The 26,818-nt window shown below is 55.5% G+C and overlaps 2 protein-coding genes across 2 annotated transcripts in view; one reads left to right on the top strand and one right to left on the bottom strand.

Annotated features, from left to right (window-relative positions):
• Window positions 1–10,870, bottom strand: part of PPP2R2C (protein phosphatase 2 regulatory subunit Bgamma) — a 947,578-nt gene extending 936,708 nt beyond the window's left edge. Inside the window, exon 1 of the mRNA XM_049108026.1 lies at window positions 10,867–10,870. The gene's annotated coding sequence lies outside the window, so the exon portion shown is untranslated. The remainder of the gene's footprint in view (window positions 1–10,866) is intronic.
• Window positions 1–26,818, top strand: part of SORCS2 (sortilin related VPS10 domain containing receptor 2) — a 459,215-nt gene that overhangs the window by 192,981 nt on the left and 239,416 nt on the right. The window lies entirely within an intron of this gene.

Here is a 26,818-nt window from a genome sequence, read left to right on the forward strand (position 1 = left end):
GGGATCGGATCCCACGTGGGGCTCTCTGCTCAGCAGGAAGTCTGCCTCTCCCTCTCCCTCTGTCCTTACCCTTGCTCTCTCTGTCTCTGTCTCTCTCTCAAATAAATAAAGAAGACCTTTAAAAAGAAAAAAAAAAGATGTTTTTGATAAGGATGTTGCTAAATTCCTCTCCAGAAAATTCTCCCTAAAAACACCTTTTAAAAATTATAATACGTAATTATCATAGAAACTTTGGAAACCATAACCTCCAGGAGGCATGAAGACAGTCCCCACCAACCCACCTTATGCAATTACATCCATTAATATTGGAGATGGATAGTCTCACTAGTCTTTTTAAGATGCAAATATATACGTGTTTTATAAATTTTAGATCCCAATTTAATGTGATGTATTAAACATTTTCCCATGCTCCTACATATTTTCTTTCTTTTTTTTTCCTACATATTTTCAAACTGCTGCTTTTTAGTGGCCATAGAACAAACCCTCAGCTGAAGGAGATATTATTATTTATTTAACCAAATCCTTGATTTCAGACATCGGCATCATTTTCCATTTCCAGCAGCCTAAAGATGTAAAGCAGGCTGCGGTGAGCGGCCTCGTCCGTGAGTTATTCCCAAGCCTTTGATGATTTTCATAGGATAAACTCAAGCACGGGCTTCCTTTCATGCCTGCGGGATTACAGGGTGTTGGGATTTCAGCGTGTGTTTGAGCGTGGATGTCTGTCTCGGAGGCTGTTATTGGTGACATGGGGGAAGCGGGAGAGGAATCAAAGCACCACTTAGGCAGGAGGATGGGAGAGAAATGCCTGGAGAGCCGCCTCCTGTCCTGGCACAAACGCACCTCAGCTGAGGAAGCCGTGGGGACAAGGCAAGGGTGCGCCCTCGTCCTGCACACCCCACGCATGGGTGGCGACCTCTGACCTTGACCCACCCGAGCCCGGTCACTTCCCAGGAGCTTCCTGAGGTCCTGCGATGTGTCAGGCACTGTGCTAGGCACCGGAGACTCAGAAAAAATGCAACACAGGCACCTGCCATGTGGACGTCACCGAGAGTGGGAGAACAGAGACCCCAGAGTGGTGCCCCCCGGCATGTGAAGCACTGGAGGCATGGCTGAGCCTCGGGCTGTCGTGCCTGGGCTTCCTGGACGTGCTGGGACCTCGGAAACAGGTTCTGAAGGATGAGTAGAAGTTCGCCCGGCAGCAAAGGGGCGGTGACACAGGGGACAGGAGTGGCAGGCAGCGTTGTAGAGGCTGGGGGATGCCCAGGGTTGGGGAGAGCCCCCTGGAAGTAGCCAGGAGGGCACACCTCACACATTCGTTTTCTTTTGCTGCTGTAACAAATCATCACCAACCTGGTGGCTTAAGACAAGGCAGATTTATTACCATGCAGTTCTTTTTTTTTTTTTTTTAAATAGCAAACTTTGAGTTTTTTTTTAAAAGATTTTATTTATTTATTTATAGAGACACAGAGAGGGAATGAGAGGCAGAGACACAGGCAGAGGGAGAAGCAGGTTCCATGCAGGGAGCCCGACGCGGGACTCGATCCCGGATCTCCAGGATCACGCCCCGGGCTGTAGGCAGCGCCAAACCGCTGAGCCACCGGGGCTGCCCTACCATGCAGTTCTGGAGGGCGGAAGTCTGGTATGGGTCCCACTGGCTAAAACCAAGCATTCCCTCCCTGAGACTTCAGGGGAGAGTCATCATCCTGGCCTTCTGCAGCAGCTGGAGGCCATCTGCACGCCTTGGCTGGCGGCCCCTCCTCCGTCCTCCCTGCCGCCGGCATGGCCTCTCTCAGACCTGTGTTTTGTGTTCTGTCTCTTTCTCTGACCGTAGCTTGGGCAGGTCCTCCCTTTCAAGGAGTCATGGAATTACATCAGGCTCACGGGAGAATCCAAGATCATGTCCCCATCTCAAAGTTCTTGACGTCATCATGTCAGCAAAGTCCGATTTGCCCATAAGGTAGCATTTGCTCAAGTTCTGGGCTTTAGGATGTGCATGTGCTTGGGGGTCCATTTTTCTGTTCACCACACTGGGCATGAAGGCCCCTTAGATGGTCTCTGGTCAGTTGAAAGCCTGACTGGGACAGCTTGATGGCCACAAGATACAAAGACACATTTTCAGATCATTGAATTCTAGAAATATTTCATGAGCACCCTCTTTGTACCAGCCCTTTGCCATGCCATAGGATTGGCTGTGAATGTCAGGGAGGGAGGGACTGATGAGAGGACCAGCATCTATGGTTGAAGATCCCACAGGAGAGGGCAACTGGCCATTTCAGAGGAGGTGATATCTGAATCGGGCTTTGAAGGATGAATAGTTTTCCAGGCAGATAGGCAGGGGAACATTCTAGACAGAGAATACATTTTCTGTGGAAACACGGAAGCATGAACCAGCCTGGTGGGAGGAATCTTAAGAAGTTGGGAGTGGCTCACCCATGGGGTGGTCAGAGGATGATGGGAGGCTGGTTGGGGGGCCAGTGAGGGTTGGACCAAGGAGCCCTGTATGCATGAACAAGAGGATCAAGCTCTGTCCTAGAGGCACTGGGGAGCTTTGCATGGGGTTGTCGATCAGACCCAGCACCTGGCTGCAGCATTGGCGGGGCCGTGGGAGGACAGTCGCATGGTTTAGGGAGGCCAGCTAGCAGAGCGGAACACAGAGCGGGGAAGACCCTGGGACTCCAAAGCCTCGTCCCTCCTTGCCTCCCGGGACCCAGTTCCTGGGAGGGGGGCTGAGACTGGGGCAGGCGCAGTTCTTTCCCCCACTCGTTTCCTGCACCCCTCTCCCCCCGCCCCACCCCGCCCCTGCCTTTCCCTGTGGTCTACAGAACAGCAGAGCTGGATCCCGTGCCCTTTGCATTAAAATCGCACCCTGCCCTGGAGATTTATTGCATTTTAATAAAACTCCCTGAGTGGGAAACATATGAAAACACTATCTTTGTTTTCTATTATGTAATAAACCTCGCTTGAGTGTGCTTTGAAGGATGGAGCCATAAACCTGTTTACGGGGCCAGTGGCATCCAGGGAACCTGCTGGTGGTCGAGTGACATCATGGGGTTCTCCAGCTCGGCCATTTATTAGCGGGTGCCGGGGATAGTCCGTCCACTTCTCTGAGCCCTGGTGTCCTCGTCTGCAACAAAGGAACTGCCAGATCCAGCACAATCCTCTTGGCAAAGTTTGCTGAGCATTCAGGTCCGAGATGTAGCTGTTTTTATTTTGCTATGAATGTTACTTTGTTTGGAGGTAAACCCGAATATAAATTTGTTATATTCAGTATAACAAATTTATATTCGGGAGAATTAGAGGCACCCTAATTCTGGATGTCCCAGCTCTGCCATTTACCCACGAGCCTGGGCAGGTCACTCGCCGTGTCTGAGCCTCTTTGCCCACCTATAAAATGGGACTGTTTGCTCCCATCTGAATTTCAGGCTCGGGGTCCCCACGTAATCAGATGTGAGTGAGCGGGACGCTTCCTGATGTGAAACATCGTTACTCCTCCCTCCTGCCCCCTCCCTCCTGCCCCTCTCTCCCCCCTCTCTCTCTTCAGCATGTTTTTTCTGACCACTTAACACATTCTGGATGTGCTCCTTGGCTCTGGGAGCTCAGAACTGATTGAGAGAGACTCCCGGCCTCTGCCCTCACGGAGCTCCTGTGCTCACAGGCAGGCACACTGGGGCCAAGTGATGCCATAAGGTGATGTATGAACTGTGCCTCAAGGAGGGAGCGTGTGGGAGCGTGCAGGATGGGAGTGAAGCTAGCTGAGGGCTTACCCCGGCCTTCCTGGAGGAGGAGGCACACAACCTGATTGTGTTCAGGATGAACTCAATTAATGAACAGTTAGGGGGAGTGTTTCAGACACAGCGATGAGGACCCACGCCAAGTCTTGACAAGGGGAGAATTTGAGAAATGGGGCGGGGGGCCATTGAGTGGAGGGAGGCCGCAGATTAGAGGCCACTATCTCCACTCCGTCAGGAACCTTCTAAAAATGACATCATGTCTCAAAGAAGTCTCGCTTAGAAATCTGGGGAGCTGGCCGCCATACCCTCTGCAGGATCAACCATGAAGGAGCATGGTGGTGCTATGTCGGTGAGCTCTCACTGCGTGACAGACTTCCCCCACGATTAGTGGCTTAAAACCACCTTTCATTTAGTGTGTGATTCTGTGGCTCAGTAATGTGGGCTGGACTCAGAAGGGTTCACCCTCTGCTCTTGGCCGGGTTCCCTCGCACATCTGTGGTTAGCAGCCGGTCATCTAGGTGGCCTGCTTCGGGGGCTTGGCTGCTGTGCTTGGGCTGGTGGGGGCAGCTGGGCCGCTTGTCTCACATCTTGCGGCAGGCGAACCCTCGCTTAGACACATGGCAGCTGGGCAGAGATTCTAGAATGAATGGAAATACATAGGCCTGGGAATCCCAGAACATCATATCTGTACATTCTGTCGATCAAAGTAAGTCACAGGATCGACCTCCACTCAGGGGTTAGGGACATCACTCCACTTCTTGATGGGGGGACCTTTGCAAAGAGGCATGGAGAAAAGGACGGGACTGCTGCGCCCATTGATGGGCACAGGAGGCTCAGTTGTGGGGAGAGAAGGATGAGGGAGGCATGAAGGCTGTTTCCAGACTGCTGGGCATTGCCTGGGGTTCAGGAAGGACGGCTAGGCGGCCCAGAGCTACAGACACTGGGGTATCTGCAAAGACTGTGTGAGCCGTGCTGGGGATGAAGGGGGCAAGGGCCAGGGGACACTGTGGCTTCTGAAGTCACAGCAGCAGCATCTCTTGGGAGGGAGAGGGCAGCTTCAGGGGGACTTGGGAGCTGTGTGGTCCTGGGCTTCTTCTCAGACCTCTGTTGTCACAGCCTCCAGCCCCATGCCCTGTGGCCTCCTTGATGGGCAGCCCGCCCCCTGCTGCAGGAGGGGCTGGTGGCCTCCCGGGTCTCCTGCCGATGCCTACCATCACTCCTGTTAGGTTTTGCTCTCCTCTGGGTCTCCTTCCAGTTCTCTCGTGTGCCCGGGGCACCCTGCCTCTGCTCTGCTCCTTTGCTTGTCTCCATGGTAGGTGTTTGCATTTAAAATTCTACCTGGGACCCCACAAGGGCTGTTGGTGTGTGGAGGGCCCCAGGCTCCCCTGTGTCAGAAGGAGCAGCCCCCCGCCCCCACCCCTTGTGCCACCATGTCCTGCACTTCCAAGAGACTCCTGCTCTCACAGCTTCTCTGTCACATCCTCTCTTCTCCTGAGGACAACATGATAGGTGGTGGAGAGCACAGGCTTTTCAGAGTGATGCAGAGTCCCTCCTGGCTCTGTCTTATTTGCTGTGTGGCCCTGGGAAAGTCACTCCCCCTCTCTGAGTCCAGGTTAGCTCAGCATCTGTCAGATGTGGATAACAGTGTCGCCTGGGTTGGCGGGTCCAAGGACCCAGTGATGGATGTATACAACAGGCACCTGGCTTCCAGGAAGCATCAGGGAATGTGGCTGTCACTGTCACCACCCTTCTGAGGCAGCCCTGCTGCCCTTGGTGATGGAACCGGAGGCTGGGGTCACAGAATCTGGCCTGAGTCCCTCTGTGCAGTGAATGTGGTCTCCAAGCCACAAGCAGCGACATTCTCCACTGGGTACTGGGGACATCAGCATGACTGTGCCACAGGCCTGGCCCTCAGGAGGTTGGAGGAGGCTCTGTCAGCATCTCCTGTCTCCTCCCAGGTGATGGTCAGGGCTGCCACTGCCTCTCTCCTGGATGCCACGCCAGACCCCGATGCACCAGGGTCAGGTCAGAGCCACCTTCTCAGAGCCACCTTCTCAGAGCCACCGTCCAGACAGCCTCGAGTCATGAGCACTGTGTGTTAGATGCAGTTTCTCTGTGCTGTTTTCTCTGTTGTGTTTATCATAATCTCCCAGGATTTAAATGCAATGTTTGTAATGCTATTATTTTAATCAAGTTCTCATTTCCAAACCTTGGTATTGTTTCTTCACATAGGGCGAGGGAGCCATCTCCTTGTGTGGGGCCTCGCTCTTGCAGGCCTAGGACACAGCCTGGGGCACAGGAAGTCTGCCCGTGGAGTCGAGAGCAGAGTCTGGATACTGTGTTTGGCTGCTCTTTGAGCTGCTCTGGAGGGCGTGGGGCTGGGGTAGGTCTGCTTCCTGCCTGGGACCAGATAGGACCAGAGCCCACCCCTCCCCAGGGCCTGGTGTGTCTTTAGGCAGCGTCAGTGCTCAGGAGACCCAAGCTGGCTTCTCCGGGGTGTCAGGCTTTCTTCAGCTTCTGGAATTCTGGAGCTTTAGGAATAGTAGTGACGTGCTGGTAAATGTTCAACAGCCAGCACCCCAGGAAAGAAACCCTAATGTGTAGTGCTTACCAATGTCCATGGTATAAATCCTCCCACCGCAGCCAGTCCCAAACTATAATGGAGTTTGGGGGAGATGCACATTGTTGGCTGTAGCTAGCTCAGCCAGCAATGCGCTCAGCCTGGTTGGCTATAGCTCACCAGGTGTGAGCTGGTGGGAGCTGAGCCAGAGTGAGCCGGCATGAGCTGGTGGGAGCTGGTGGGAGCTGATGGGAGCTGGCATGAACTGGTGTGAGCTGGTGGGCACTGGTGTGAGTTGGCATGAGCTGATGTGAGCCAGTGTGAGCCAGAGTGAGCCAGCATGAGCTGATGTGAGCTGGCATGGGAGCTGGTGTGAGCTGATGTGAGCCAGTGTGAGCTGGCATGAGCTGGTATGAGCCGATGTGAGCTGGTATGAGCTGATGTGAGCTGATATGAGCCGGTGTGAGCCAGAGTGAGCCAGCATGAGTTGGCATGAGTTGATGTAAGCTGATGTGAGCCAAAGTGAGCTGGTGTGAGCTGGTGTGAGCCAGAGAAAGCTGATGTAAGCTGGCATGAGCTGGTGCCAACACACCATTGTTCAGGAAGGTTCCTGAGTCTTCCAGCCTTCCAGGAATGGGCAGGTCTATGAGCAGCCGTCTGGAAGGTAGCTGCTGGCCAGCAGAATGATTGGGATGTCAGCAGCTTTTTCCAGGAGACATGGCCACTAGTAACCGTGGCACCTCACGTTTTTCCTGGCCGTGTGTGAGGAGGAGGTTTGGGGCCGGAGATGTCAGACAGCTGTCTATTCCTCTTCCAAACAATGAGATAATTATCGCAGCTCCCTTAGCAAACCCCGTGAAGCAGAAGCACCAGGGTGGAAGGGTTGGGAACCTAGGAGATACAGGCCTGAATGCCAGGTGCCCCAAGATGTCTGTGCCTTTGGCTCTCTTGGCTTCACCGTCTTTGTCTGCCCAGGTGGATGCTGAGCCCTGCCTCCTGGCTGTGAAATCTGGGTCTGCCCTCTGAGTCAGCTGGGGAAGCAGAGGCTCAAAGATCCAGCGGCTTGCTCCATGTGGCCCAGCACATGAGTGGCACCCCCTCATGGTGGCAGGACTGTGGTCCCAGTAGGGCTGGCTTTTCCCAGGAGGGTCAGCAGGAGAGGGACGAGGGACTGCTGCTTCATGGTCACTCTGGCGTGGGGGTGGGGGTGGGGGTGCTGGGAAGGGCGCTGTGTCTGCAAGCCCTGGCAAGTCTGCTTAGCACGCCATCACACAGATAGGCTTCCACTTGCCCCAGGCAGTCAGGCCAATGTGCGTGGGAACCAGCACATCCCTCCACGTGGGAGGACCTTGGATCCCGGGGCCCGCACTCCCCCAGGCTGCCATGCTAAACACCGCCTGGTGGGGTTGGCTCTGTCCTGGGACAGCTGCCAATGGCTCTGGTCCCCCAGTGGGGTGTGGGGCCAGAAGGCGGGTGGAGCAGACCCCGTCCTTCCCCTGACCTTGGCCCCCTGGTGGGCTGAGCTCAGGGACTGGCCCTAGGAGCCTGGGGTCGGCAGTGGGCAGGTCAAGGTGGAGCCCCTTCCCCCACCCCCACCCTGGCCTGGATTCCAGAGGCTGCAAGTGACCCTCTGGTGCTCCCTGCATTCCTGCACACTCCTGGGTGTCGGATTCTTCTGCACTGAAGTTGCGCACAGATGGCACAGCACGTGAGAGCCTTGTGTTTAGGTTCAGCTGGATGCCCCCCACCACCCCTGGTTGGAGGTGGCTGTGGAGTCCCACAGGAAGGGCCCGCCAGGAAGCCCCCACCCGAGGTGTTGGTGGCATTGAAACAAGAGACCCTGCCCAAGGCGTTCTCTACTTTCTGCTGGTGGTTTAGCCACCGAGTTGCTGCCCCGGGAGGCCTAGACCTGGGAAGCTGGTGCGGGAGGGAGATTGTCCCACCACTTTAGGGGGAAACAACTGCACAGTGAGTCCAGTGCCCTCTAGGCTTGGAGGAGACAGGAGGCCAGCAGAGGCCACATGCCGGTGGCCCACGGGCAGGCCGAACCTTCAGGCATGCTTTATGTGGCCAGAAGGGACTTGAAGATGGTCTTACTGGGCTGCCAGCAAGGAAGAATTTTGAGCTCTCCCTGGAGCAGCCTGGCGTTCTGGCCTTGGGAGCAAGGAGAGGGAGGGGTGGTAGTGGGCCACCTTGTCCGAGGGCCACCGCGCTGTCCACCATGAGGGCCCAGTGTTGGTCGTCATGCCCCACCCCGGGCCCTGGGGCGCTGGTGCTGGGCTCCCACTGAGCCTAGCGTCTTGCTGTCGCAGGAGAGAAGCAGGCGTCCAGGAGAGGCGGCCCTGTGCTGCAGAGTCAGGCCTGGAGCTCCAGCCTCCAGACGCAAACCCCTTGGCCTTCCCCCAGGGACTGGGGAGCTGCAAGTGTGTGCTCTTGTGCCCTGATGCCATGCTGTCCATGGTGGGTCTTTTCAGGAGGAATTACACTTTGGACTCCCCGGTGGTGGAGGCTGCTGCACTGGGCCGCAGACCCCCCAGGACCATCAGGGAGCTGCAGTGCTGTGCCAGGGCTCATGTTTATCTTGGGAAGACGTCTTTGCGTCCAGGCCTGCCAGCCACACTGGAGACAACTTTCCCACAGTCAGTGAGCACAGGATTGGCTCCTGGGGCTGCCCAGTGGCCCCCAGCCAGGTGGAGAAGCCAGGACGGCTGGGCTGGGCTCACCAGCCGGGGGTTTGCGTCCAGCTCTGGAAACAACCTTCCCAGCCCACGCCCCTGATCCGAGGGCAGCTCTTGGGCTCAGTTACTAAGCACCATGTTTTCCAAGTGTTGTAAGAGCTACTTCGTGGAGGGAACCCCCAGAACTGCTTCAAATAGAGAAGGGAAGATCCCTTCTCTCCCTCTCTCTTCTTCTCCACTACCCTGCACCCTGCATCTATCAGATTCTCAACCTCATAATATAGATATAACTGAGCAGACAGGTGCTTATGGGTCATCTGGCCAATGGGCTCTTCAGGGCCACCTGGTGAACCCAAGCCCTTGAGGGCTCCCTCTGGGTGGTGGCCTTCAGCCATATTTCCAGGGTTCTCTGAGCTACAGGAAGCAGCACACGCTCAGCTCAGGGAGGGGCTGGTGTCCTCAGATCGACAGGACAGCACAGGTGTTCTGCAGCTGTGTGTGCCTGGCACGGGGGCAGGCTCCTACATGGTTACCTCACTTCGTCCTCAGACAGCTTTCATGGGAGGGGGTACCTTCATTATCCACATTATATTCACAGGGCAACTGGAGCTCAGAGTTGTTAAGTAACTTGGCCACAGTCATGCAGCTGTGAGTGGCAAAGCCTGGCACATTCGAGCTATGCTTTCTGCTCTGCTGCATGGTTCCCAGGACTCCCTGTCTCTTCCAGAAAGGTCCCACTGTGCGGCGTCAGGCTGGGGCCCTGTTAACAGTGAGGACTCGGTGAATCTGGCGTGTTTCAGATCAATGGGGTGGTGAGGGCAGCCTTCCTGGGGAAGGCCATGGAAGCTGGGCTGTGCAGACAGCCATGCAGAAGGAGGTCGTGTTGGTGGCAGGAGCTAGGAAGGGGCCTTTTCTGGGTCTGGTGTGATGAGTGTGATGAGTATCTGACAGTGGCTGCCTCCAGGATAGCTCCCTTGTGCTAAAGCCTGGGTTTGGGGACTTTTGGATGCCCCGAGGAGAATGCTGGTACAGTTTGAGTCTCGAGGGTGCAGTGTAGTGGGCATGCAGTAGTATTTCCCTCTTGCCGAAGAGAGAACAAAGCCTTGTCTGGGCAGGGAGCAGGCCCCTGCACGTGTCTGCGTCATCAGGTGTGGCTGGTGGCTTCTCACTCCATCACTTGCATTGGAGCCAGACCCTAAATGTAAGCTGGAGCTTGGGACTCCCAGCAACACCCTGTCTGTCTGTCCCTCTCTGGGCCACAGAGCTCTGGCACATCTGGAGCCTGCCGGCCTGGGCATCTTGCACATACATTCCCTCCTGACCAGTGTCAGATGTTCCAGCTGGGAGCAAAGTAGAAAAAACAGTCCTGGCCTCCTGCCCCCTGGGATGTACCTGCTTGTGCGGCTCCAGGAGGGGCCGGAATGCCTGAGTGGGGCAGCAGTGGGGTGAGGGGGGCCCAACACCCGGAATGTGCCCATAACTCCAGAACGGGTGTGATGCTGCCTTGGACTGCTGACCACCATGGTGGGGGAAGAGTCCAGAGGCCACAGAGAAGGGCACGGGTGCAATGGCCCTGGGGACTGCCTGCGTGGCACTCTGGGGAGGCAGTGGCTGCCTCGCACCCCCAGGCCCAGGCCAGCTGAGCTGTGCGTCCTTGGTGTAGTCCATCTGGACGTGGCTTTGCCTTGAGCCTGAAGGATATTAGCACAGCATCTGGGGGAAGGCATTTGGAACTAAGTGGAGCCAATTGGCCTTCCTTTATTGAGGGATGGAGTGTCCGTGTTGTGTTCCTGGGAGGTCTGGCCATGGCTGGGCCTTCTCAGGAACATCTGACTCTACAGAGGTGTCCAGGCCTGGTGGTCCCTGCCTATGTGCTGGAGGGAGATTGAGGCTGAAGATGATGTCACATAGAGCCAGCAGTCACATTAGAACACTCATGGGGCCGTGTTCTAAGCCAGCTGTGTCCGAGGAGATGGGAACAGTGGGGGCCTTGCCCTGCGAGGCTTCCTGACACACACGGGAGAGGAGCATGGGCGCGAGTAATGCGTGAAATCAGTGTGCTCTGTAGTGGCAGCGGCTGAGGGAGGAAGATAAGCCAGGAGCAGCGCGGGCAGTATCAGGGCGGTGACCTGGGGACAGTTCTGCAGGAGGCACCGTCCCTCACCTCAGAGCAGTTGGGGTGAGGCTGGGCTGGGAGGGGTGGAGGAGGCAGGTCCAGGGCCTGGAGCAAGGGTTTCCACTTGCAGAAGCTATTTGCGGGTTGTTGGGCCCTTTTGCGGCCGAGACTGAGAAGGCAGAGAAGGGAGAGAGGCAGGGCTCACTATTCTCAGCACCAGGCTGGGCTGGAGTTGGGATTGGGGCCCACCCCTGGCCAGCTGTTGACTTTGCGTGATAGTTTCCATGAAGATGTGAGTGTGTGCACGCACAGTGACACGCCCGCAGTCCGCATGCCCATGCCTGGAGGTTTGGGTGAGGTGAGTGGTCCCCAATGCCCTCCACTCGCCCACGGAGGCCTGTTCCTGGGGTGTCCTGCCGCTCTCCCGGGGCCTCAGCTCCAGCTAGTGGACCAGCCTGGTTCGCCAATCTAGAAGGAATTTGGGGAGGGAAGCACATGGAAATGGCGGAGCAGTTAAGATGCTCACCTGGGGAAGGCTAGTTAATCAGCCGTGTCGGGCCCAGAAATCACAGTGTGTCTTAAGAGGAAGATCTGCAAAAACCAAACCAAACCATGAAAACGAATTCGAAAAGGTGGGCTGGAGACGCAGAAGGAAAGATGTTGGGTGGGGGAGGGTTTGTACAGGGCCCTCACTGACGGTGTGCGTACTGAGCTGAGCTGTGCCCTCCACACATGGTCATGCATCCTGCTGCGGACCCCAGGAGGTGGGGATCGTCCTGTTTACAATGAGGAAGACGAGGCTGAGACCACGGAGCAGTGGCGTCAGGACTTGAACTCTGGCCTCTTGGGTGCAGCAGGTGGGAGGGTTAGGAGCACAGGCCCTGGGTCCCGTTCTTGCCTGGATTCGACTCCTGGCTTTATTGCCAGCTGGTCCTGTGACCAGTTGCTGAGCCTCTTTGGCCTCTGTTTCCACCTCTGTGAAATGGAATGATAATGACGCCTGCCTCGGGGTGGTCGTGGGGGTAAGGAGTGATGCCAAGCAGAGGTCTTGGGGAGTGCCTGATAGGGGCAGGGTGGAAGCCCTCGGTGGGTGACCAGTGGCCACTGTCCCAGTTCCCAGGGCATATGCTGTATTCACATGTGCTCGGGAAGCTTTTCTAGGCTTTCTTCCCAGCGTAGGGGAGATTATTTGCCTTGGGCCTGAAGGATATTTGCACAGCATCCTGGAGGATTTCCTGCCTGGAGGTCCAAGAGAAAGTCAAGGAAGAAGGAAAGACTGGGCTGTGTGGGTCTCCCCTGCGTGCCTTCCCTGGGCTCAGGCTGCGTGTGTTCCTGCCATGGGAAGGTGGCTGCCCACTGTGACTCCTCTTCTGCATTTTCCAGGAGAGCCCTGAATTTGTATGCATGAAGCCTTTGCAAAAGAGGGACGTTACTGGGTATGGTGACATCTGGTGCAACGTTTCCACTGATATATCACTTCTCTTCTAGGATGAGTCTCAAACGAGAAACAACCAAATATATTTCTTCCCCCAAACCCTTTCCACGCTGATTGGGAGGGGAAAGCCTGAAGCTTGCCCTCTGTAGGTTTCCCTCAAACTTAGGATGACACTTGGAGCTGGAGGACACCCAGCACCCACCTGGCAGAGGCTCAGGCACCTCCCTGGGGCAGGCGCCACCTTGGGGTAGGGCAGGTGATGATACAGGCATGCCACGGTGGTTTGGTTTTGTTTTCAGTTTCTCAGATTTTTTTTTTTTTTAGATTTTATTTATTTATTCATGAGAGACACAAGGAGCGAGGCAGAGACACAGGCAGAGGGAGAAGCAGGCTCCTAGCAGGAAGCCCGATGTGGGACTTGATCCCAGGACCCCAGGATCACGACCTGAGCTGAAAGCAGATGATCAACCACTGAGCCACCCATGTGTCCCTCTCTGATTGTTTTATTAATGAAGTTTTTTTTTTTTTGTTTTTTTTTTTTTTTTTACCTGTGTGTCTCGTTTTCCTGCAGTTCCCAGACACTCTGCGTCTTTCTTATAGGTTGAAGGACTGTGGCAACCCTGCAAGGCTGTCCGTGCCACGTTTCCAACAGTATTCACTTATTTTGTGTTTCTGGCCATGCTTTGGTAATTCTTGAACCATTTCAAACTTTTCCACTTTGATTCCATTAGTTATGGTGATCTGTGATCAGTGGTTATGACTCTGTGGAAGCGCAGATGATGGTCAGCATTTTTTAGTAATGAAGTATTTTTTAGTTAGGGTATGCACACTGTCCCTTTAGACACAGGCTATTGCACACGTAGTAGACTGTGGTACAGTGTACATGTAAATTCTTGGGTTTCCCATGGCGTTGGGAAACCAAAATATTCGTTTGACTAGCTTGACTGCGACGTTCAGACAGTGGTCTGGAACGGGGCATACGATATCTTCAGATGAACATGTATGAGGCAGTGGAAGCAGTGCATGAAGCTCTGTTTGCCAGTTGCAGGCCCAGAGCTTGCACCAGGCCCCCATCCAGCTGGAGCTGGAGCTGGAGCTGGGAGCGGAGGGACATTCACCAACTATGCTCCGGGGCTTGTAGGTCACGGATGACCATCTGTGTGGACAGCACCGATGGGGCCTCTGTGCAGTCCTGGCCACCCAGTGGGTCAGTGCGAGCAGCTGGTCTCCAGGCTGGGGGTGAGCAGAGTGAAGGGGAGTATGGGGAATCCACCTCCCTTCCCTGCTGTGGGTAGCTTTGCACTGGGGGAAGGTGGGTGAGCTCAGGGCTGGAGGGTCTGGGAAGCATCTCAGCTCTGTATGGCTGGGTCACCCGTATGTCACTCACCCTCTCCTGGGCTCTGGAAGGCCAGCCATGTGCGACCAGTGACATCTCACACAGTGTTGGCAGGTGATAGGCTAGATAGGAGCCAAGACTCTGTCCTGTCCCAGAGGCGTGAGCTTTGGTCCCTGGTGAGGACACCGACAGGCCAACGTTCTCTAGGATCATTCCTGGAGATGGTGGCTCGTGCCGGTCCAATCATTTGGAAGTCCACCCATCCGGGGGCATCGTTTCAGAATCTGATATGGAGCTGCCTTCCTATGGCTATGTCCAGCCCTCAGATTGGTGGTCCCTTTGCTGTCCACATCTTAGGGCTGACTGGGGTTGAGGGGTATGGAGATTCAGGCCAAGCATGCCTGTCTTCCTGGGGTGATGGCTAGGGCCCCAGATGTCTACCTAAGGGCTCAGGTGTGGCATCTTGGAAAAGAAAACCCACTCAGGTCCCTTCCAACCCAGGCCTGGGCCCTTCTGTTGTTCCAGGGGGATTTGTCTGAAGGCAGCTGCTGGGCCTCCCCTGGCCAGGCCTTGTGTGAAACACACTTGTGTGTGTCCCACAAATGTTCGAACGCCTACTGCGTGCCAGCCCCATGCCAGGCCCCCGCCATAGCAGGGACTGTGTCTCACCACTGTCCTTGAGCATGCGTGGGGTACCAGGGAGACACAGTGACAACGCAGGCTGAGCAGAAAACACAGCAGATGCCCAGATTGTACTGAGGGGAACCCTGGGAAAGGACAGGAGGAGGGCAGGTGTCACAGCGGCTCATGGTCTGGGACTTCCATGAGGGTAAGGATGCTGCAGACGGCATTTGGAGAATGCTTTTGGTTTATTCAATACACGCGCAGCTATATTCCTCTGGGGAGCCCTGAGCTGGGTGTTGCCAGTCCCAGCAGATTGATGGGGCTCTGCAGGGGGAAGAGGCTTATGGGCATCTCACTGAATTGTCTGAACTTCCCTACGAGACAGATGTGGCAACCCTTACCGTACGGTTTAAGAAACCGAGGCTCTGGAGGATGAAGGGTCTGGTTTGCCACTGCTGGCAAGTGCTGGGCCATGCTGCTGCATGGTCCCCAGAGGCCGCGCCAGACCCTGGGCTGTCCCCGGGGGCTCTTACCCAGCACCTCCTGTTCTCCTTGGATAGGGTTTCTGTCTGCCTGTTATTCGGGCGGTTGAGAGTGTGGGGTGCAGGAAGAAGATTCTGGGGTGAGCAGAAGCCTGGGAAGGACTGCTTTGAAGCCCAGGCACCTCCTGGAGATGTGATCAAAGCCCCAGCCTCCTCCCAAGAAAAGTTACAGACACTCACACCTCATGTGCATCTATGGGATACCCCCCGGGGCTCCCAGGTTGAGAAGCTCTGGCCTGAGCAAGTGATGGCGACTATGGAAGGGACCGAGTCCAGTCCCCTGGCACCCAAACTGGCTGACAAGAGGGATGGGCCCCGCCTGTGATGGCCACACTCTCACTCCAGGCAGGACCTCACCTGGCTCACAGCTGGGGTGTTCATCAGAGAGGTGGAGGGGGTACCAGAGGCCACTGCCATCGGCAGGGGCCAGCGTCGAGGGGCTCAGACATTCAGGCTCAGCCTGCCTGTCCTCCTGGCAGCAGCGTCGCAGTGATGGAGACGGAGGGCCGGTGGGCAGGAGCAACACATGTCAGGCCTCTTCATCTGTTAGAGACGCTTGCAGGAGCTGTTGGTGATGTGGCTGAGCAGATTCTTGAATACCTGGTACAACAAGCCGCCTTCTGCCCCTGAGGACAGTGTGGCTGCAAGGACCTCACCAATTTCCTGGATCTGCTTGGGGTTGTCGCACACCTCAGGGGCTTTGCACATCCTTTCTGGGGTGACTCCGGTCATGAGGTGCCCCAAGGAGATGCTGGTAGACACATACAAGGTGATGCACTCCCGGGCTAAGGAGGCAGGCAGAGATGAATGCACGTACTCCCGGGTGTGAGTGTTGATGACCTCTGGGCACTTGGATACCGGCCACTCTTCCAGCTCCTGGGCCACCTGCAGACACACCTCACAGGTCATGACCTGGCTCTCCGTCCTTGGTGACACCAGGTTCAGGTGCTGGCCCCTGTCTACATCAGCTGCAGGAGCCCAGACCATCAGCGCTGTGGCCAGCTTCAGTATTTGTCAGCATGGGAGGAAGAAAGGAGGATCTAATTTTTGCAGAGCTGACTCCCAGGTACCCCCAGGGACTCACAGTGCGCCTTTGCGCTCACGTCTGCTGAGTTAGACAGGTTGGACTCAACGGTACCCAGGAGCCCAGTGACTCGACACAGTCCCGGCACATGGGGCCCGCAGGAACCGGCAGGGGCCAGAGGCTGAGGGACTCGTTCTGTGAAGGGTGGTGCCTGGGTGGCCGAGGGTTCCAGTGGGGGGCTGGCAGTGAGGGAGCAGGGCACACAGGTGTTGCAGGGCCCTGGCAAGCCTGCAGGCTGGTGTCTGGGGTGCTGCCCAGCATGCTCAGGATGGCCTTGGCAATGCACTGTGTCCTCTCCCACTCGGCTGTGGACTTTTGGCTGGGAAGCCACTCACAGGGCTTGTTCAACCACAGCCAGGACCTCTGTCTCTACGGCATTGGCATTCAGCCTGCCGCTGGCATCAGCTCTCACCTCCGGGCACAGGTGGCAGGGCCGGGACTTGGCGGTGGGCTTGCTCCAGGCGGTCTGCAGGCAGCGCTCCAGGGCCCTGCACCTCCTGGCTGCCTGTAGGTCCTGATGCCACATGGCAGGGCCCCTCACGCGCTATGGGGGGGAACAGTGACGGGGCCAGCCAGGGCGGCCCCGAGGAGGCCCGGCAGGAGAAGCAGGGCGTAGAGCAAGCTGAAGGGTGAGTCTGCAGTCTCCAGCGCACCGGTCAGGCCAGCTGCAGTTGTAAATCTTGTGCTCCCCGCCTCCAACCCCTGTGCCGCTGCCTCGGGGTGGCCCTACCTGCAGCCCCTCTGCCCCAGACTCTCCGCTGAGCAGGGAGCCTCATGTAGGGCTCAATCCCAGGACCCCAAGATCATGACCTGAGCCAAAGGCAGAGGCTTCACCGACTGAGCCACCAGTTGTGTCCATCCTTTTCTTTTTCTTTCTTTCTTTTTTTTTTTTTTTTTGCCAGAAGATTAAGTGAACTTAATAGCTGTCCAAGTACTAAAGCTGCTATTTCCTACATTTTCCTTAAAATGGTGTGTCGGCTCAGTTCTGCCCTGGGCCTAGCAGCTGTGCCGCCTGGGGGAGGTGGCCTAGCAGAGCTTCACGTCCTCTATGACCGAGAACGCGCGTCCACCTCCTGGTTCCCAGTCAGCTGCCTCCTTCTGGAAGCCTGGCAGGGTGCGGACTGACCCACAGACACAGAGATGTTGATTGCAAGCACACACACACACACACACACACACACACACACACACACATACACATTTATGTTAGTTTTTTCTTCCTTGGTCTTGGAAAGCATTCTGAAGCAAGAGAGTGAACACTGGGTGAGTCGCAGTCATTATGTAGAGAATTCCAGAGCCAGCCTGTTGTGCCCACCTGTTCACCACCCCTCCAGTGCCCTCTCCAGGGCGGGTGGGCTGGGGCCTGATGGTAAGGGACTCCCCCGGTGCATGTGAGCCCCTCGTGTGGCACCCCCACTCATTCTGGGCCTCAGAGTGCACAGTGGGAGCATTCCCTGTCTCCAGGCTTGGCAGCGGCCTCAGGGGCTGTAGCAGGGGGCTCTCTGGGCTGCAGGGGTGGCAGCTGGCCACTGGACTCCATGCCAAAGGTGGGGCTGGACATGTCAGGTGTCCTTATCCAGAGCTGCCTGGGGCAGGCAGGGGTCTGTTCATTTCAACACACTTCTAAAGCACCTTCTCTTCATTCAGTGCTGTGCTGATGCTCTGGGGCCCCCACTCCCACCTGACAGGGACTGAGGGCACAGGGCCGAGGGAGCAGAAGGCCTTGTCCTGCCGTGTGAACGGCCTGTGCCAGCAGATCCTTGGCTCACCTCACAGTCCAGCCCACACTGCCACCTTGCTCTCCTTCCCCAGATGCTGCACTTCCCTAGGCCTGGGATGTTCTCCTCTTTGCATGCTGTGGACCTACCATGGTGCCCTGCTGATGTAACATTTGATTTGTTTTCTGGTTTTTAAAAAGCATTTAGAAGCCTTGTCTTCTGGACTTTTTTATTTTTAAATTTGTATTGAAATGGTTCATGTATCCAGGAAAAGACGTACATTATAAGTGTCTGGTGCATTGAAGACCCACAGACCAAGCCAGCACCCAATCTGGACAGAGTGTCCCCACTTCCAATAGCCACTGTGTACCTCCTGGGGCTCCATGCCCCGCCACCTGCCTGAAGCCCCTACCCTGCCTGTTTGTTCTACCCCTGCTTCTTTGGTGCAGTGTTGTATCTAATGTCCATCCCGGCTGCTGTGCGGAGCTGTGGGTCAGGTGTTCCCATTTCTGTGTAGGGTTCCATTGGGCGAGCACACAGTTGCTTGATGTGTCCTGCTTTCAGTGGGCATTTGAGTCACTTCCAGTTTGGGGCTGGCATGGACCATGTCTCTGCACATCTAAGAATGCACATGCCTCTCCCCCATCTCTGCTGGATTTTATTGAGGAGCAGGATTGTGGGGGTCAGTGTGCACATGTCCCATAGGTACCGACCAGCTCCCCCAAGTGGAGTGCCAGTCACCAGAGACCCCACTGCTTAAGTTCTGGTTGCCCTACATCTTTTTAGAGGGGGAGGGTATGCTTATTTTGATATAATTTTAAAGATTTTATTTATCTGAGAGAGAGAGAGAAGAGAGAGAGAAGAGAGAGAGTGCATGCACACATGCACGAGTAGGGAGAGGGGCAGAGGGAGCGGCTGATTGCCCCTGAATCGCAGGGCTCCATCTCAGGACCCTAAGATCATGACCTGAGCCAAAGGCACATGCTTCACCAACTGAGCCTCCCAGGTGCCCCAATTCTGATATAATTTTAAACTTAGTTGTGAAAACAGCACAGGGAACTACCGTCTGCCTTTGATGCCCAGAAGCCTGTGCACATTTGCTTTGTCCTCTCCTCTGTTCATGTACTTGATATTCACAGACTCTTTTTTCCTGATATATTGAGCGTAGGTTGGCAACCCTGAGTCCCTTTACACCTGTTTCTTGAGGACGAGGACACCGCCTAAGATAATCACAGCACATTTGTCTACTTCAAGGACTGCAGTCCTGATGCAATCCTGCCTTTCTAACCCACAGCCCGTGTTTAAACTTTACGGCAGCCCCAGGGCTGCTGCACGTCCAGATTCCACTTCCCAGACCCAACTCTGGTCCAGTCCGGGCCCCCAGGCTCTACCTGCCTGGCTCCCCAGCCGCTCTCCTCTGTTGCTCTGGATCAGTCTGGGTTTGCTCGCACTGAGATGCTGTGGTGTGTTTTTGGCAGGAGTCCTTGTGTGCTCCGTGCATCATATCAGGAGGCCTGGCTGGGCCAGCCCAGTGCTGCTGGTTTCGGAGGACTTGCTATCAGACCTCTGTAAAGTCACTGTTCTCCTTATGATTATTAGTAAGTAATGTTTAGAAAGGTATCCTGAGAATAGGTAAATACTCCATTCTCATCAAGTGTTTACCGTTCCTTTTAGCACCCACAGATCATTGGCTAACTCCTCCTCTTTCTGAATTTATTAGCTGGCCTCCTGCTGTAAAAAAAAAAAAAAAAGGGAGCTTTCCCTTTCTTTCTGTCTCTGTCTCTCTCTTCCTTTCTCTCTTTCAACAACGTGGACTCGTGTGTTTTTATTTTATGTAATAGGCTCTAGTATACTACCGTCAATTGTCCTCATGCCTGAATCACTCCAGATTCGGTCAGCAGGAGCCCCTGTGAGCTGGCCTGGTGTGTCTCCAACCTGTGCCCATCATTCTTGGAGCATTCTCCATACTTTGTGGCACAAGAGTTCTTCCAGGCTCGTCCTCTGCTCTCCTCGAATCGAGTCTGAAGCAGCCTGCTCTCCGAGAGAAATGGTGTTTAGAAACCAAAACCCAGACCCTAGATGTGCCCACTGTTAATGTGGTGTCATTACTTCTAGGCTGTTTTGGTGAACAGGGCAGTGCAAACCTCACCTCTTACTGACGGGGATGAAGGAGGCAGGAGAGGGAGGAAGGATGTACACATGATAGAAATAGAGAGGCAGATGGTTGCAGATGGAGAAACCAGCATGTATATATATATAGATACGTACGTGCCAGTGATGCTGATATATCCATCCATCCACCTGTCTTTACAAGACCGAGTCGGCCGAGTGTTCACCCTTCCCACATTTGTGAGTCTCCTGCTCCACGGGGAGGAGCCTGGCTTCCATTATCCTGAATGTGTACACTCATTTAGTCAGTCCTAAAATGTGAGAAAGGTAGTTTCAGAAATGCTGACCACTACCACTCTGAAAAGCAAAACCCACCAACTTGCCTTCTGTACTTGTGTTTATTTCTCTTGGTCCTACTGGGAGAAAATGCACACACATACAGTACACACGTCTTAACTGTAGTTTGATGAATTTTGGCAAATATGCCCACAGTGTAAACTACATCCTATCGTGATGCAGAACATTCCTGAACCTCTTTCTAGTTGCTCTTCAACCAGAGCAAACGCTTCTCTGATTGTCTTCCCCATAGACTCAGTTCACCTGGTTTGGATGTATCAGCGGGACCCAGCAGGATGCTGTCCTGCATGTCTGCTGCCTTCACGCAGCCATGTGAGATCCATCCACTTCCCTGTCACTGTCCTGTGCCTTCACTGCTGGGTCCTGTTCCACTGTGTGACTGTACCACAATCTATTTTTCCCCTGCGGGGTGGCTTTGAATAGTTCCCACTTTGGTGTTATTGCAAGATCACTAATGCTCTGTCCATTCTAGGTGACTTTATATGGTGTAAAGAATGTGTGTTTTAGTTGGGCGGGCATCTCAGGGTGGGATGGCTGGGGTGTGGAGCTTCTCTGTGCCTGAGCAGATGTCCACAAAGACTTCTTGCAGTGGTGACACCAGGTGCTGTCACCACACCAGCGTTGTTTCACATTGCTGTGTTTCCAACCCCAAGAAGATGCAGGGTGGCATTTGCTGTATTATTTGTAAATTCCACTTGTTTAAGAAAGTTATCTGCAAGTTGTTTGCTTTTTCTTCCCAAGCAAAGATAAGCCCCCCCCTCAGGGCAGGGCTCTCCACTCTTGCCCACCCTGGTCACTCTGGACACCAACAGCAAGACTATAAAATATAAATCAATAGGTTAAAAATACGCTTGTCTCTTGCACATCCCCATCACTCTGCCTGTCTCCTCTGGGTGGTCTCTGAGGTCCACAGGTTGAGGTGGGGAGATGGTGGAGCAAGGAGCTCGAGGGGGGCTGGGGGAGGGGAGACGTAGGAGGGGTTTGCTGCCCAGAGAGGGGTTGGCAGATTCTGGGCACCAGGATAATGCTGGCGGTCTGGAGGAGGCAGTGTCTGGAACAGGAGCAGCATGGACGCAGCAGGGGATCATATGGTCTGAGGGTACCAGCAGGGAGCGCTCGGGCTCTGGAAAGGGGGTGGATTGGGTGTCCAGGGGTGCAGGAAGAAGGCAAGAGGAAAGAGAAAGAGGCCCAGTTCCCACTCCACCTGAATCCAGCCTAGGCTGCCCTCTCCATTGGAGCTCCTGCCAATGTCCTGGGGCCACCAAACAAAGCACCAGACTGGGGCCTTCTACAATAGAGATTTATTCTCTCATGATCTGGAGGCTGGAAGTCTGAGGTCAAAGTATTGGCAGGGCCAGCTCCTTCTGAGGTTCCCCTCCCCTGGCTTCTGGGGGTGGAGGGCGGGTTGCTGGTGTCTCTGGTCTTCCTTGCTTGTGGCAGTGTCACTGGGTCTCTGTCTTCATCTTCACATGGTGTCCTCCTGTGGGCACATCTGCACCCAAATTTCCCCTTGTGTAAGGACACCAGCTACATTGCACCAGGGTCTATCCTGTTGACCTCAGAATTACCTCTAAAGACCTTATTTCCCAACGAAGTCACCTTCTGATGTCCTAGGGGCTGGAACTTTGACATAATGAATCTTGGGGACACATTCAGCTTACAACAGCCATCTTCGGCATTGAAGATTTATGGATACCGAGGCACATGCAGGGCTGCTAGAGGTTTGTCCTGATGTACTCAGAATGATGGGGACACACTCAGGGGTCACTTAGCCTCCCTGAGCCCTGTGGGCTGGCGTGTCACCCCTCTGCCCTCTGGCTCGGCCCTGAGCATTGTGTAGAGACGAGGACTGCTTCCCCACCTGGAGTGGGATCTGGCACAGGGCAGGTGCCTTGGCGTTAGTGCTGACTGTGCCAGGCATTGTGTGTGGGGACCACGTGGGACATCACGCATGCAGTGCTGTGGGGCCGGCCCAGGACGCAGAGGTCAGGGCCTGTGTTCTTCTTAGAGAAGCTGCCAAGCCAGGGTGAGGGCAGGGGGAAACTGAGGCATAGCCCAGGCTGTGGCAACTAATTGCGGTCTGAGGTTTCCCTAAGCTTCAGCCGGGCTGTCTCTGCGGCCGGGCCCCTCCTCCCTGCTGAGCAGGGTGCCTCAGGGCCAGGGCGGCATGCAGGAGCTGGCCGAAGCCATCTTCCTTTTAACTGACACCCTCTTGGTGCTGCAAGAGAGCCCTGGAAGGACCCACCTCACAGAGGGCTTGGGTCACCTGAAACAACTGTGAAGCATCGTCCCCATAGGTCCCTACAGGGAGGTCACCAGGATACACAGTGCAGCAGGGTGAGCACCACGAGCAGACCACATCTGGCGTCCCGAGCTGGGTGAGCTGACTTCAGTATCCATTGCTTGCCTCCTCTAGAAGGGAGGATCCTGCTGGTGCCCACTGGGCACTTACATAGCCCCCTGGCACATGGTGAGCCCTCCACATTGGCACCCGTCTTCCTCATTTTACAGATGGGGACACGGAGGCTTAGGGAGTCAGCTGGGCTGACCTTGGACTCTGTGTCCTTACCTGCACCTGGGCCTCTGCATCACGCGGCTGCCTTTTATTCCCACGGGCTAGTGTTTTAGACACAATCTTCCACACGCTGGCTGTCACATTTTCTCCCCAAGAAGTGCTATGTAAACTGTTGAGTGCTAAACAGATGTCAGAGGGGTTTGCTGTTATTCACAGACCCCGGGGGGGACTCTATCCCAGCACTAAATTCTGTTACCCTGGAATAGGCGTGTGCCTTCGTTCCAATGAGATCTTTGTGTTGTGAGCAGTGGTAGAAACTGTGGAGAGCCAGGAGATGGGAGGCTCGGGGCCACCTCGGACTGCGTCCTTCCCACCCTTTACAGACAGTCTCTTTCAGCGGCTCCTGGGTCTCCTGTTCCCATCCGTGCAGTTTCACTCACTCCTCAGGTGGGAGTGGCAAGCTAACAGGTGGCCTTGGTGGCTGGAGGCCTGAGCCCCTTAATGGGCCATCTCACCCAGTCTGGGGGTGCTGGGCCTGTGTCCGGGCTGCCTGCGAGGCACAGAATGGTACAACTGGCCAGCCCACCCCTGTCTGAGAAGGGGTGGTGTGACAGGTGGCTGAGCGGGCTGGGCGGCTGTGGCACCTGGGGCTTCGTCCACCCCGGGCATGTGCAGACACCCTCAAGGCCTGACAGCATCTTGACTTTCCTCTGCCCATGGCCACAGACTCATCCTTGTGACTGAGGCCACCCTGGCCCCGTTTCAGCTCCACCTCTCACTGCTGTTTCGAGGGGAGCACCTGCTGTGGGTCCCAGAGCTAGTGACACCTGAGGCCTGGGTTTAACCAGGCAGCTGCCCTCTGAGTCCCTATGCTCTGTGGCTTTGGCTCTCTGGGGACACTGTGTCCTCATGTCTGTCCACACCTGGGTTGTTTGGGTCCTGTGGCAGCCCTGGGGTGGAGCAGGGACTCTGGAATCCTGGGTCTGCCGATGAGGAAACCCAGCTGCATGCTCTCAGCATAGGCCTCACCCTCCCCATCCAAGTCACGTTCTCCCCCCTCCTCCCTCCCTCCCTCCGTCCCTCCTGAAGGACTTGGAAGGGCACTGGGGACTCGTATGAGGCAGAATGACAATGTCCATTCCCACTCAATCCACACATGGGAGAAATGAGGCTCAGAGACTTCAAACCGTTGTCCCCAAGTCAAGCCAGTACATATGTGGCAGTCACCTTGTATCCTGTCATTTCTGTCTGCTGGCTGATCCCACCCTGGGAAATGTTCTATTTTCCATGGAGGGATAGGGTCACAGTTTGCAAATAAATCTGTGCAGGTACTGGGGATGTGGGTGGACTTGACAACATGGCAATGAGAGCGAGCATCTGGGGCCCCCCAGGCTCCCCAGCGGGGGTGCTGGCAGGCTCAGGACAGGAACCCAGGCTCCTGCCACCTGCCAGAAGGGTGCTGCTGCCCATGAAAGATGAATCCTAATGATTAACGAATTGCAATTGTGAAACTATTTAAACCGAGGGAAACAGTGTAACTGATCCCTGGACGCCCACGGATATTAGACAGATGTTGACATTTGGCAGATGTGTTGGGAGATTTTTGAAAGAAGTGAAACGTTGCAGATGCAGCAGAGACACTTCCTCCCTGGCTCCCCGCCCTCCGCCGCCGTGACCTCCGCGCACGGGTGTACTCCGTTCTCCCCCGAGTCCGCAGGGTTTCGGCACATCTGCCTGTGTCCGTAAACAGGGCATGCCGTTGTGTCGTGTGCTTTAGGTCTACACGGCGGGCTCCCTGGTGGACATCTCTGCCTTCGCCTTGCTTTTTCCCTTCAAAGTTGTGTTTATAAGTTGGATCCCTAACGACGGGTGGGATTCCACTGTGTGGACAACCTGCAGTTTATCCATTTCCCTTGGGGGGACACTTGGTATTTTGTTCCCCCACCTTTTTGCTATTATGGGCAGTCTCACAGCCAGCATCCTTGTGAAGCACCCCCCCCCCCGGGCACATGCTTTTGAGTGAGTGGGTGGGTTTCCGGGGAGACCCCCCCAGGCTTTGGAACTGCAGATCTTGGGGCATCTCCCGAGTCACTCGGTGTGGCCAAGGTGCGCTCCAGCGCCCTGTGCCAGGCAGGCAGAGCGGAAGAGTGGACCTCAAGTTCCTGTATTCAGAGGGAGGCGTTTGCCTGCCTGCCTTCCCCCCTCCCCTCCCCTTTCCTGGGCACCTTTGCAATTTCACAGTGTAGAATTCAGACAGACCAGGGGTTGCTGTGACCTGTTGTGCTCAACAGGTGATGCGTGTGGCACCATGTCCAGTAGTGTAGGATCCAAGGTTGTCATTTGTTCACTGACTCATTGTGCCATCCATCTGTTGACTAAGCCGTCACACGGGGGCAGGCTCCGTGCTCCCTAACATCCTCTTCCTCTGTGTCCCCTTCCTCTGCTGGCCCTGGCGGTCAGGCTCCTTGTAGGTGGATTCTGTGCTGTCTCACGAAGACTTTGGCCTGGAAAATTGCTCCAGTTTTCCAGGAATCTAGCGGCCTCGCCCCCACGGACCTTCACCCGCCAGACATTTCACCACACCCAGGGGTCCCCATGGGAGCCACTTCTTGCTGCCAGAGGTGAATTGGTTGGAAAGGAGCCTGGGGCGGGGCGGGAGCTGGGAAAGCATCTGGAAATTCTTGATTCTTAAAACTATTAAATACTGTTCTCTCTCCCCCTTATCCCTTAAATAACCCAAAGAATGGGGCCCCCAGGACACAGGGCCACAGGATCTTCTGTCCATGGTAAGGGTCTCAAGTCATCGATGGCCCCTGAGACAGATGTGGGCCAAGCCTACAGGCGAGTCAGATCCAGGCTCTGCTTCCCTGCTCTGCAGACCAGCTGTGACCTCAGGCCTGCCCACCCCTCCTTGGGCCTCAGTTTCCTTGTTTGTGTCTGGGGGCTTTGATGGGAGGGTCTTCTCTGACTCCTGAGGGAAGTCTGCCTGGAGACACTGGGTCTCCCAGTGACACACTGGTAGGTGTGAGCCTCTGCCCACGGGGGAGGGATTTGGGAAACCAGAGGGACCCTGTCTGCCACCACTGGACTGGTGGGCCCACCTCAGCGCCTCCTCCTTGGCCTTTCCGGGGACCCTGTGGCTCCAGTAGCAGTCAGACTTCATGAATGGGCCTTTGGCTGAGACCTCCCCCTCTTCATCCTTGCTCAGGAGTGAGCTGGTTAACGGTACGTGCACATTGAGGCCTCATAACCAGGCCAGAGCTCCCAGCCCCACAACTGCCAGCTCCAAGCCTGACCTAACCTCACAGCCCTTGGGTCCGAGTGGTGCTATTACCCCATTTTACAGGTGAGTTGACTGGGCGTGGAGCTGAGTGCGCCTCCTGACTTGGGGTTTCTCTCCTCTGGGTAAACAGTGGGTTCGGATCACCCTCCCTCCTCCTGCCCTCTGCTCTCCAAAGCCAGGTGGGCTTGGATCATGGCCCCTTGTCACTCTGGGCCTCACTTTGCTCTTCTGTAAATGGGGGCCCATAGCACAGGCAGTCAGGCCCTCAGAGCTGCTCTCCCAGGGCTGGAGTCAGGTCCACCATGCCAGCTGGTTTTGATTTTATGTTTGGCTAAACCAATTCCTCCTGTGGCTGCAGTTGTCGGAATCCTAGGAATGGGGACCCACAGGGTGTTTTCCCAGGAGCACGGGCTCCAGAGGGACAGCAGCAGGAGATGCTGCACGTCCTGGTCGGCACTGAGGTGCAGTGTTTAAAATGACCCCCACCCCCACTCCCAAAAAAGCCGCCTGGAGCTGCCCAGCTAGGAGGGTCCTGCCCTCATCTCAGGGTGCCCCCTTGGATACTGAGGTGGCCTTATCTTCAGACATGCCATTGGTCTGGGTTTCCCCTCTGCCCAGGCCCCTGCCACCTTCAGCTTGGCATGTGCCACTGCCCCCTTTAACTCTTCCAAGGAGCCAGCAGCATGGCAGCAAGGAGCGAAGGGCAGAGAAGTTAACCAGAGGTGGACCT

This window comes from Canis lupus, chromosome 3, assembly GCF_003254725.2.
Source record: "Canis lupus dingo isolate Sandy chromosome 3, ASM325472v2, whole genome shotgun sequence".
In the NCBI taxonomy this organism is placed as follows: Eukaryota; Metazoa; Chordata; class Mammalia; order Carnivora; family Canidae; genus Canis; species Canis lupus.